Source organism: Triturus cristatus, chromosome 4_1, assembly GCF_964204655.1.
Source record: "Triturus cristatus chromosome 4_1, aTriCri1.1, whole genome shotgun sequence".
NCBI lineage: Eukaryota > Metazoa > Chordata > Amphibia > Caudata > Salamandridae > Triturus > Triturus cristatus.
This window is the reverse complement of record NC_140585.1, coordinates 147,156,261-147,163,752: the sequence shown is the minus strand read 5'-3', so window position 1 is coordinate 147,163,752 and position 7,492 is coordinate 147,156,261. Positions and strand designations below refer to the sequence as shown.

The window sequence follows — 7,492 nt, the reverse complement described above, 5'->3', positions numbered from 1 at the left end:
CGGTCAGCTGCATAAATCTGGAAGGCGGGACATTTATGGCCGCACTGTGATTTATCATTCTCCCGCCAATGCAAAAACGAAGTTATGCTAATGCACTTTAGAGCCTCGTCAAGAATACGAACTGCTGCAGTGTTACTCACGTAGAACGCTACAACACCTCGTCAGACATTGCGCCACGACCTATTGAATACTGAACTATTTCATGAAGATTTACAAATAAGCTTGTGAGATCAATTATTTTAGTCTCTTTTGCACACTATATGATTGGGGCGCACGGACAATCGGTCACCAGCAGCCCCGTTAACAAAAATTATGTTTCCGAAATCTCTTGATATCGATTCCGCACAGAGAGCTCCAGGTTGCCCCGAAGCTCCCCATGTGCCACTCACGGCAGAAACCCTTTTTACCGAAGAACGGCAGGAGCCACGTCCAGCCCAACCGATTCTCCTATGTGTCACAGTGCGAGTAAAATGTATACAATGATTCCTCTCATGCTGTAAGTTTTTTGTAGAGCCGCTACCCATCTGCGTAGACTGAGTTCTAAAAACGAAATAATTTCTCAAAATGATCCATCCTAAAGAGCATAGTATATATGTAAATGTCAGTGCATGCTGGGTAAAGCGAGCGTCGTCTGGCGGCCATCTCACATGCACGTAGCCCTTCTCTGTTCCGTTCCAAGCCGGGAGGGGAGAACTCTTGTGTGTTATGTTGGAACTGCGTTCTGTATGAACATAACTGCCAAGGTTTCAAATTCCTATGTGTGATATTTTCATAATTTCAGTGTAATTATGAGGGAATTTAACGACTATGAGTGACACAGATGAGGGGAAACATATAAATATCACAAATTTCACCCATTTGCGCAACAATCTCAAAGGGGCATATCAACAAGGTCAACAACGCCGCTTTAGCGGCGGTTTTCGGCCGAAAAGCGACGATTGAATTACCTCACTATTAGCAAGGACACGCTAATAGGCATAAGCGCGTGTTTCCTGGTGTCAGCCGCCGTTTTGCTAACGCTTCGCATCGCATCTTTAATGAGATGCAAAGAAGGCGTTCCCTTTGAAAACAACAGAGAAAAAATTGCGGCATCAAGCCGGACTCTGACACCTATAGCGATATATGAATCAACGCTAACCACGGTTCACGCCGTCAGCTAACGTCTGCTAAATTTCAGACTTAGCTATGTGTATAACGGGAGGTGGATTGTCTGCATATGACCACCATGGCGTGTCAACAATGGATTCCCTATCGCAGTAGTGTTATCGCTGGATTTCCAGCGATAAGCCCGCATTTCGCCGCTATCATTGCATTACTTATCGCCTTGGAGATAAGCGTTGATAATAACGCGATATCTCCGCGATGAAATGCAGCGATAGCCGGCGATATTCAAAACAGCGATAATCGCGCTTTGCGATGCTTATCCCAGATCCTTGTTGATATGCCCCAAAGATCTTAAAACTGCTACAAACCACCAGAAATGGAAAGGCACTATGGGACCCACATGTACCACATAGGATGTGAGAGGCCCCAGCGCAGATGATTTCAGCTGCTTGCTAATAAATTATAATTGCTCAGTCACAACAGTTGACTCCCAGAGAGAGAGTGAGAGGCTGCACACACAAAAGTAAATTAAATTAGGAAGTAGATACCAGTGACTATGGGCCTATTAGCAAGAAGTTGCGATATTTATCGCAAAACATGCTTAGCGCGTTCATTTTTATCGCTGCATATCGCTGGATATTTAAGCGGGGAAAACATGCTATCAGCAAAGTTTTTCTCCATTGTGCTAAAATATCCAGCGATAGCGGCGAAATGCGTGAATATCGCTGGAAATCCAGCGATACTCACGCATTAACGCCAATGGGGACTTAACCTGAAGATCCACCTCCCATTGGATAAACAGGCAAGTCATGTTTTTAGCAGGCGTTAGAATATAGCGATAAGCGCGCTTAGCGCGATTTTTTTTATCGCTTCGCCTGCCTTGCTAATAGGCGATAGCTGTGTTAGCGACTGCTTTCAGTCGCTAACAGTTTGGGTACGCCCACTTTGCATGTCATTAGCGATAAATATCGCTGACATGCAAAGCGGGCCCCAAACCGGTCACTATTGCCTAAAAGCTGTCACTAACTGCTGTTAGCGACAGCTTGCTGATAGGGCGATAGAAATATCGCCGCTTTAGCGGCAAAAAGTGCTGCTAAAGCGGCGATATGGCCCTTGCTAATATGCCCCTATGACACTTACTAGATTAAAACCATCAAAGTTTTGCCCGTGTGCCTAGCAAAATGCACTTTACAACCGAGTTCAAATGAACATCACTGCACGGTGGATATGTTAAAGAATGTATAAAACTGGCAAACATAGTAACCAACAGCTACTTATGGGACAACATTTTGAAACTCGCAATGCGATGAATCAGCAGAGCTAGAACTCCGTTGAGTCATTCAGAAAAAGACTTAATTTCCATGTTTTCTGTTCTTAAGTATAAATGCATAGATTTAACTTCCCATCTGACGCTATGCGCACAAAAAAGACAATAAAAAAAGTCAGCCTTAACCACAAGTAACCATAATGAAAATAATTGCAGCTGACTTCGTAATGAAGGCGCACGCACACTAATGACTTCTACACACCTCCAGGACTAATTCAACCCATTTCATGACCCTCATGGCTGCTTGGCATTCACGTGAGCTCCACTTTGTAAATATGTATTCTATATCTGTATTAATCTAATTTTGCCACCTTACATTTTTTTTTAATTATCCTGATTGTATATGTAACTTGTTAGTGTGTAAATCTCCTTATGTAACTTACTTGGGGGCATATCTACAAGGCGGCGATAACAAATTATTGCCGCTTTTGCGGCCGTTATCGGCCGAAAAGCGGCAATAATTTTATAGCTATATCAGCAAGGTCACGCTCTCGCGTGAACCCTTGCCTTAGCGCCTGTTTTCTGAACGCCCAGCTTTGCATCTCTAATGAGATGCAAAGTGGGAGTTCCTTCCCGAATTAACTGGAGAAATGTCGCTAACCGACAGTTCTCCAATTATCAAGGGAATCGCTAACAAGCATAGCGATAAGAAAAGTAGCGCTAACCTTGGTTCCCGCTACTTTCCTTACGCCTGCTTTTGGTTTGACTTAGCCATGATATCCAATGGAAGGTGGATATCGTGGTTAAGTATGCCCTGCCCTGTCAACAAGCTATCGCCAAACGTTGTGCGCTTATCGCTGGATTTTCAGCGAATATCGCACATTTGGCAGCTTGCGCCAGGAATTTTATCGCTTTTGAGATAAGCGTTGCTAATGGCATGCCATCTCAGCGATAAAATTAGGCGATAGCCGGCGATAATTATCCTAGCGCTAAGTGCGCTTAGCGATAATTATCGCCGGTTGTTGCTGATATGCCCCTTGGTTCTATTGTAAAGCGCTCTGACACCTTTGGGTAAAGTCTCCGCTATATAAAACTGCATTCAATAAATAAATACATGAAACTGATTTGGAAATGAGTGGTACCTGCTCTCAGAGTCACGACGCCTGTGATTGGACACCAGCCCAGGGGACGGCCACGACAAGGGGCTGTACAGCAGCATGTGTATGCAGGAGGTGGAACACATTCACTCCGGCGCCGGACGGCAGCAGCAATTTTGGAGGGCTCGTCCGGGCAGGCAGTAAATTGAAAATAAGCATCTTGCCATGGACCTGACTTTCAGCCACTAGCCAAACACAAGTCCGAAGGCAGACGAGTTCAGATACAAGTTGGGTGTCAGGCAATCTGAGTGAGAATATGTAATATTTATTGAAAACAGTGCAGACCTGTCCTGGCGTAAACGCTTATTGGCTAGAAGTGGGTAAGATCCTAACAGAAATACTGAAAAAGAACATAGAGGTAAGCTTATCTTTGATTATTTTTGGGATTCTAGACAATTATAGTTTACTGGGAAGAACAAGAAATCGTTTGAGCAGCTGTTATTAATTTTGATTATTATTGCTCGCACGGAAATCTGTATTAATTAGATTTCTAGTGGTCCACCGTCTTGTGTAGCTTGGCTAAAGACAGCTAGACGATTTGGTAGGTTAGACTGTATAAATGCTTCTGAGAAGAGAGACAGTATGTGGGACACTCTTGTTAGTCATGATCCAAATTCAGGTAGTCAATAGAGGATTCAAACTGTCCAAGGATTAAGATATCCTAATCCAATGGGAGGTATGCGGGGGAATCCTCGACACCTCGATGTAAAGGTTAAAAGTAGGTGTATCAGGGCAAGGGAACACCCTGCAGATACTGTATGTATATTCTGTTCCCTAAACCCAGTACGCACCGTAACAAATACCTTTTTGGATTGTCGCATATGAGGACATAAATTTTTTTTTTAAAAACAGTGCAGACCTGACTCGCAGCCAGTAACACTGACTGCACACGGTCTCTCTGCTGCGCACCAGAAGACTCACACAGCAGCGCCCAAGTAGCAGGCTCTAAGCGCCCCAGGACGGCTCTGGGGGTCGACTCAAGGGCTCACAATGCTCCTGTTATCCCTTCTGAACTGTAGCCCCGGGGACGGCTGTCCCTCATTCAGCAGCACACTTGGACGCTGTGCTGCTGTAATCAAATGCAGCTCAGACAGTCGATTCCCCCCGCTTCACCCCTCACAGCACGGAGTGTGATCACGGCGCTGAAAAAGCGTGATTACTCATGCATTTTAATGTGGTAATGCAGACCACCACATTAAAATACGTTAATCTAATGCCTGATGCCTGGTGCTTGTGAGGACTGGTAATGCAGGATGGAAGTTCTGTGTCGAACTGCAGAAGGCAGGCAGTGTGGTTTACGGTGGGCAGTCTCTTGTGGCTTGAGCTGGGTTTTGACATTGTCATCACCCTCTTCACCCCTCCTCGCCCAGGGCTAAGCTGAATTCAGCCAATCGGAGCAGCTGGTTTGGGTGAGGGTGGCAAGAACTGCAAATGGGCCTTAAATTAGGCGAACAATAAAGATGGGTTAAAACAGGACTAAAGGGAGATGATGGACTGCAAGCTGCTCAAGGGGTGCCAGCCAGCTGCCAGTAGCTCCTGGTGCTCTGATTACTAACGGTAATCCTCATTACTCCTAGTCATACTTGTCCTCGACCCAGTCATAACTAATGAGGTATATTCCGCTGACAGGAAACACTTTATGCTCCACCCACCCTCCTGCCAGGGGCTATAAGCACATAGGCAGTACAAAATAGGGGGTCACAGTGGAAGAGAAATATTAACTCTAGTCACATTACCCAAAATTACCACATTAATCCCTTAAAATTCAAATTCAAAAGAATATTTATATCAGCATTTGGCATAATGCAAGGAATCAATACAATTTGCACAGAAGGGGCTCCCAAGGAAAGTGATAGTGGTGTGCTAGGAATTGAGCTCATGTGAGGGTTTCAGAGGGGAAAAATAGAGATATATACAGTATTTACAATCTATTTACAAAGACCTGTCTGGCCATCTCAGTGACCAAAAATGAATCAAGACACACAGTATTGTAGAGATACAGTCACTCAATCACTGCTATCTATCTGTGGGTACAAGAGCAGTACAGGTGCACAATTGGGAACAGTCAACGTTTCGACCCCAAAGATATGGAGGAACATTGGGTCTTTAACCGGGGTCATCATCAGGACGGGAGGAGCCACCTATGAGTGAATTTGAAGTAAAAATCGTGAAATAACTAGGGGCGACGAAAAAGATTTAATATGTATGATAAGTGAAATGACAGTAAATGTTCACCTTATTTCCATGGCAGATATGTCAGTGGAATGTATCAAATAGATTTCTTATGCAAAACCATCTCACATCCATTATTTACGTTTCAAATATATTTTGACACAAGTCCATGTGTTACACAACTGTTTTTCACAAACATTTGATTTGACAAAGGCTCCTTGATATAAACTTTCCCCATTATTTAGGTTTCTAATGTAATTTGACACAAGTCCATGTGATACACAATTGTTTTTCACAAACATTTGATTTGACACAAGGTTCCTTGATACAAACTTTCCCCTCTGATTTTCCTTGATGATCTAACATCCTGTTAATCGATGCCTACAGACGTTTTGCTCAATTATGTCATTCGCCGTACCGGACAGTCAGGGTTAGCACTTAGCGACTGTGCTCCCGACATGAACCGAGCCATGTGCACGTTGACTTTCCCGCTGTCTATATTTAGACTCAAGGAAATTGGCACTGCACGACACGTGGTTGGATTCCTTCACGGCATACAGAGGTATTTGTTTCTCCTGCCGGCTGGCGTAACCCACTAAATATCTATCGGATTTTTGGTAACTTTTAAGTCTAAGCCCTCACGAGCCTAACAGGCCTCTGATCATGTCTTTGTCCCCTCATTATAGAATCCTCCTAATTTACTCACTTACCTCTGCATACTGATATCTTCAAAACGGGAATGCATCCCTTGCCAATGCGTTTTGGATCATTCATTGAGTGTTTGACCATTATGATTAGTAAGTGCTACGCCCTGATAAGCTTTGTTGTACTTTAGTAACTTTGTCCTTTTTTCAAAATGCTGACGTGCTTTTCATTATTTGTGTATGTAAATAACAGAGGGATACCCCTAATTATTTTTCCTAAATCAGGGTATAGAAGAATAGAATGCAAAAAAACATAGATTTAGGAAACAGGTTCAAAAACATCATCAGCATAACTCTTGAATGCAAAATTAGTTAGAACATGAATTCTTTTTATTAAACATTTTTAGTGGTTTTGTAGAAAAATATAAGATTCATATTTAAATTCACCATCCATATATAAATTGATCACAATTGTTTAGTTGTTATATATGTGCAAATAATGGGATAAGGATAACATGGATGGTCTCCACAGATTGAACATCAATGAATACAAAATGTAAAGATTACACATTCGAAATGACAATATTCGCAAACTGTTGAACAAAGGATTCAATGCATCTATGGCCTTAGGATGTATCCACAATCCTACGCGCGTTTCGGCATGTGCCTTCGTCAGGGGGCCATACAATATGTTCGCCAGTGCCTAGGTAAAATATAGACAACTATCAAGAGTGTGCTGAATAATAAAGTGAAAAACAATCGAAAATTGCTACTAAATGCCAATGGTTCACATGTTATATGTAGCATTTTCTGAAAAAAGGCATTTAAAATCACTAGTCAACTATACATAATTAGAAATCTCTTTGATGTGAACTAGAGAATGCTTTACACCTTATATAAAACCATCACCAAAAGTGACTATTTGTCCAATATCCAACTAATTCTAATACATAGAGGAAAGACTAGAAAATTCTGAAAAGTAATCATAGGAGAAGAAGAAGAAAGATGTGACAATAAGCTAAAGAGAGTCAATTTGCATAAGAATGATAGAAACTCACAATGGGTGTGTGAAATGAGGAAAAGGCTTGCGCGCCTCAAACGTGATTCACGACGACTCTAGTTTCCATAGGGTGTTTATGGCTACTACA

General features: G+C 42.6%; 1 non-coding gene across 1 annotated transcript; it reads right to left on the bottom strand.

Moving 5' to 3' along the window:
• Positions 1-265: 265 nt before the first annotated feature.
• On the bottom strand, positions 266-405 carry LOC146851616 (U11 spliceosomal RNA). Its single transcript, XR_014958994.1, has one exon. It is a non-coding gene; the product is annotated as a U11 spliceosomal RNA (small nuclear RNA).
• Between the last annotated feature and the right edge of the window lie 7,087 nt (positions 406-7,492).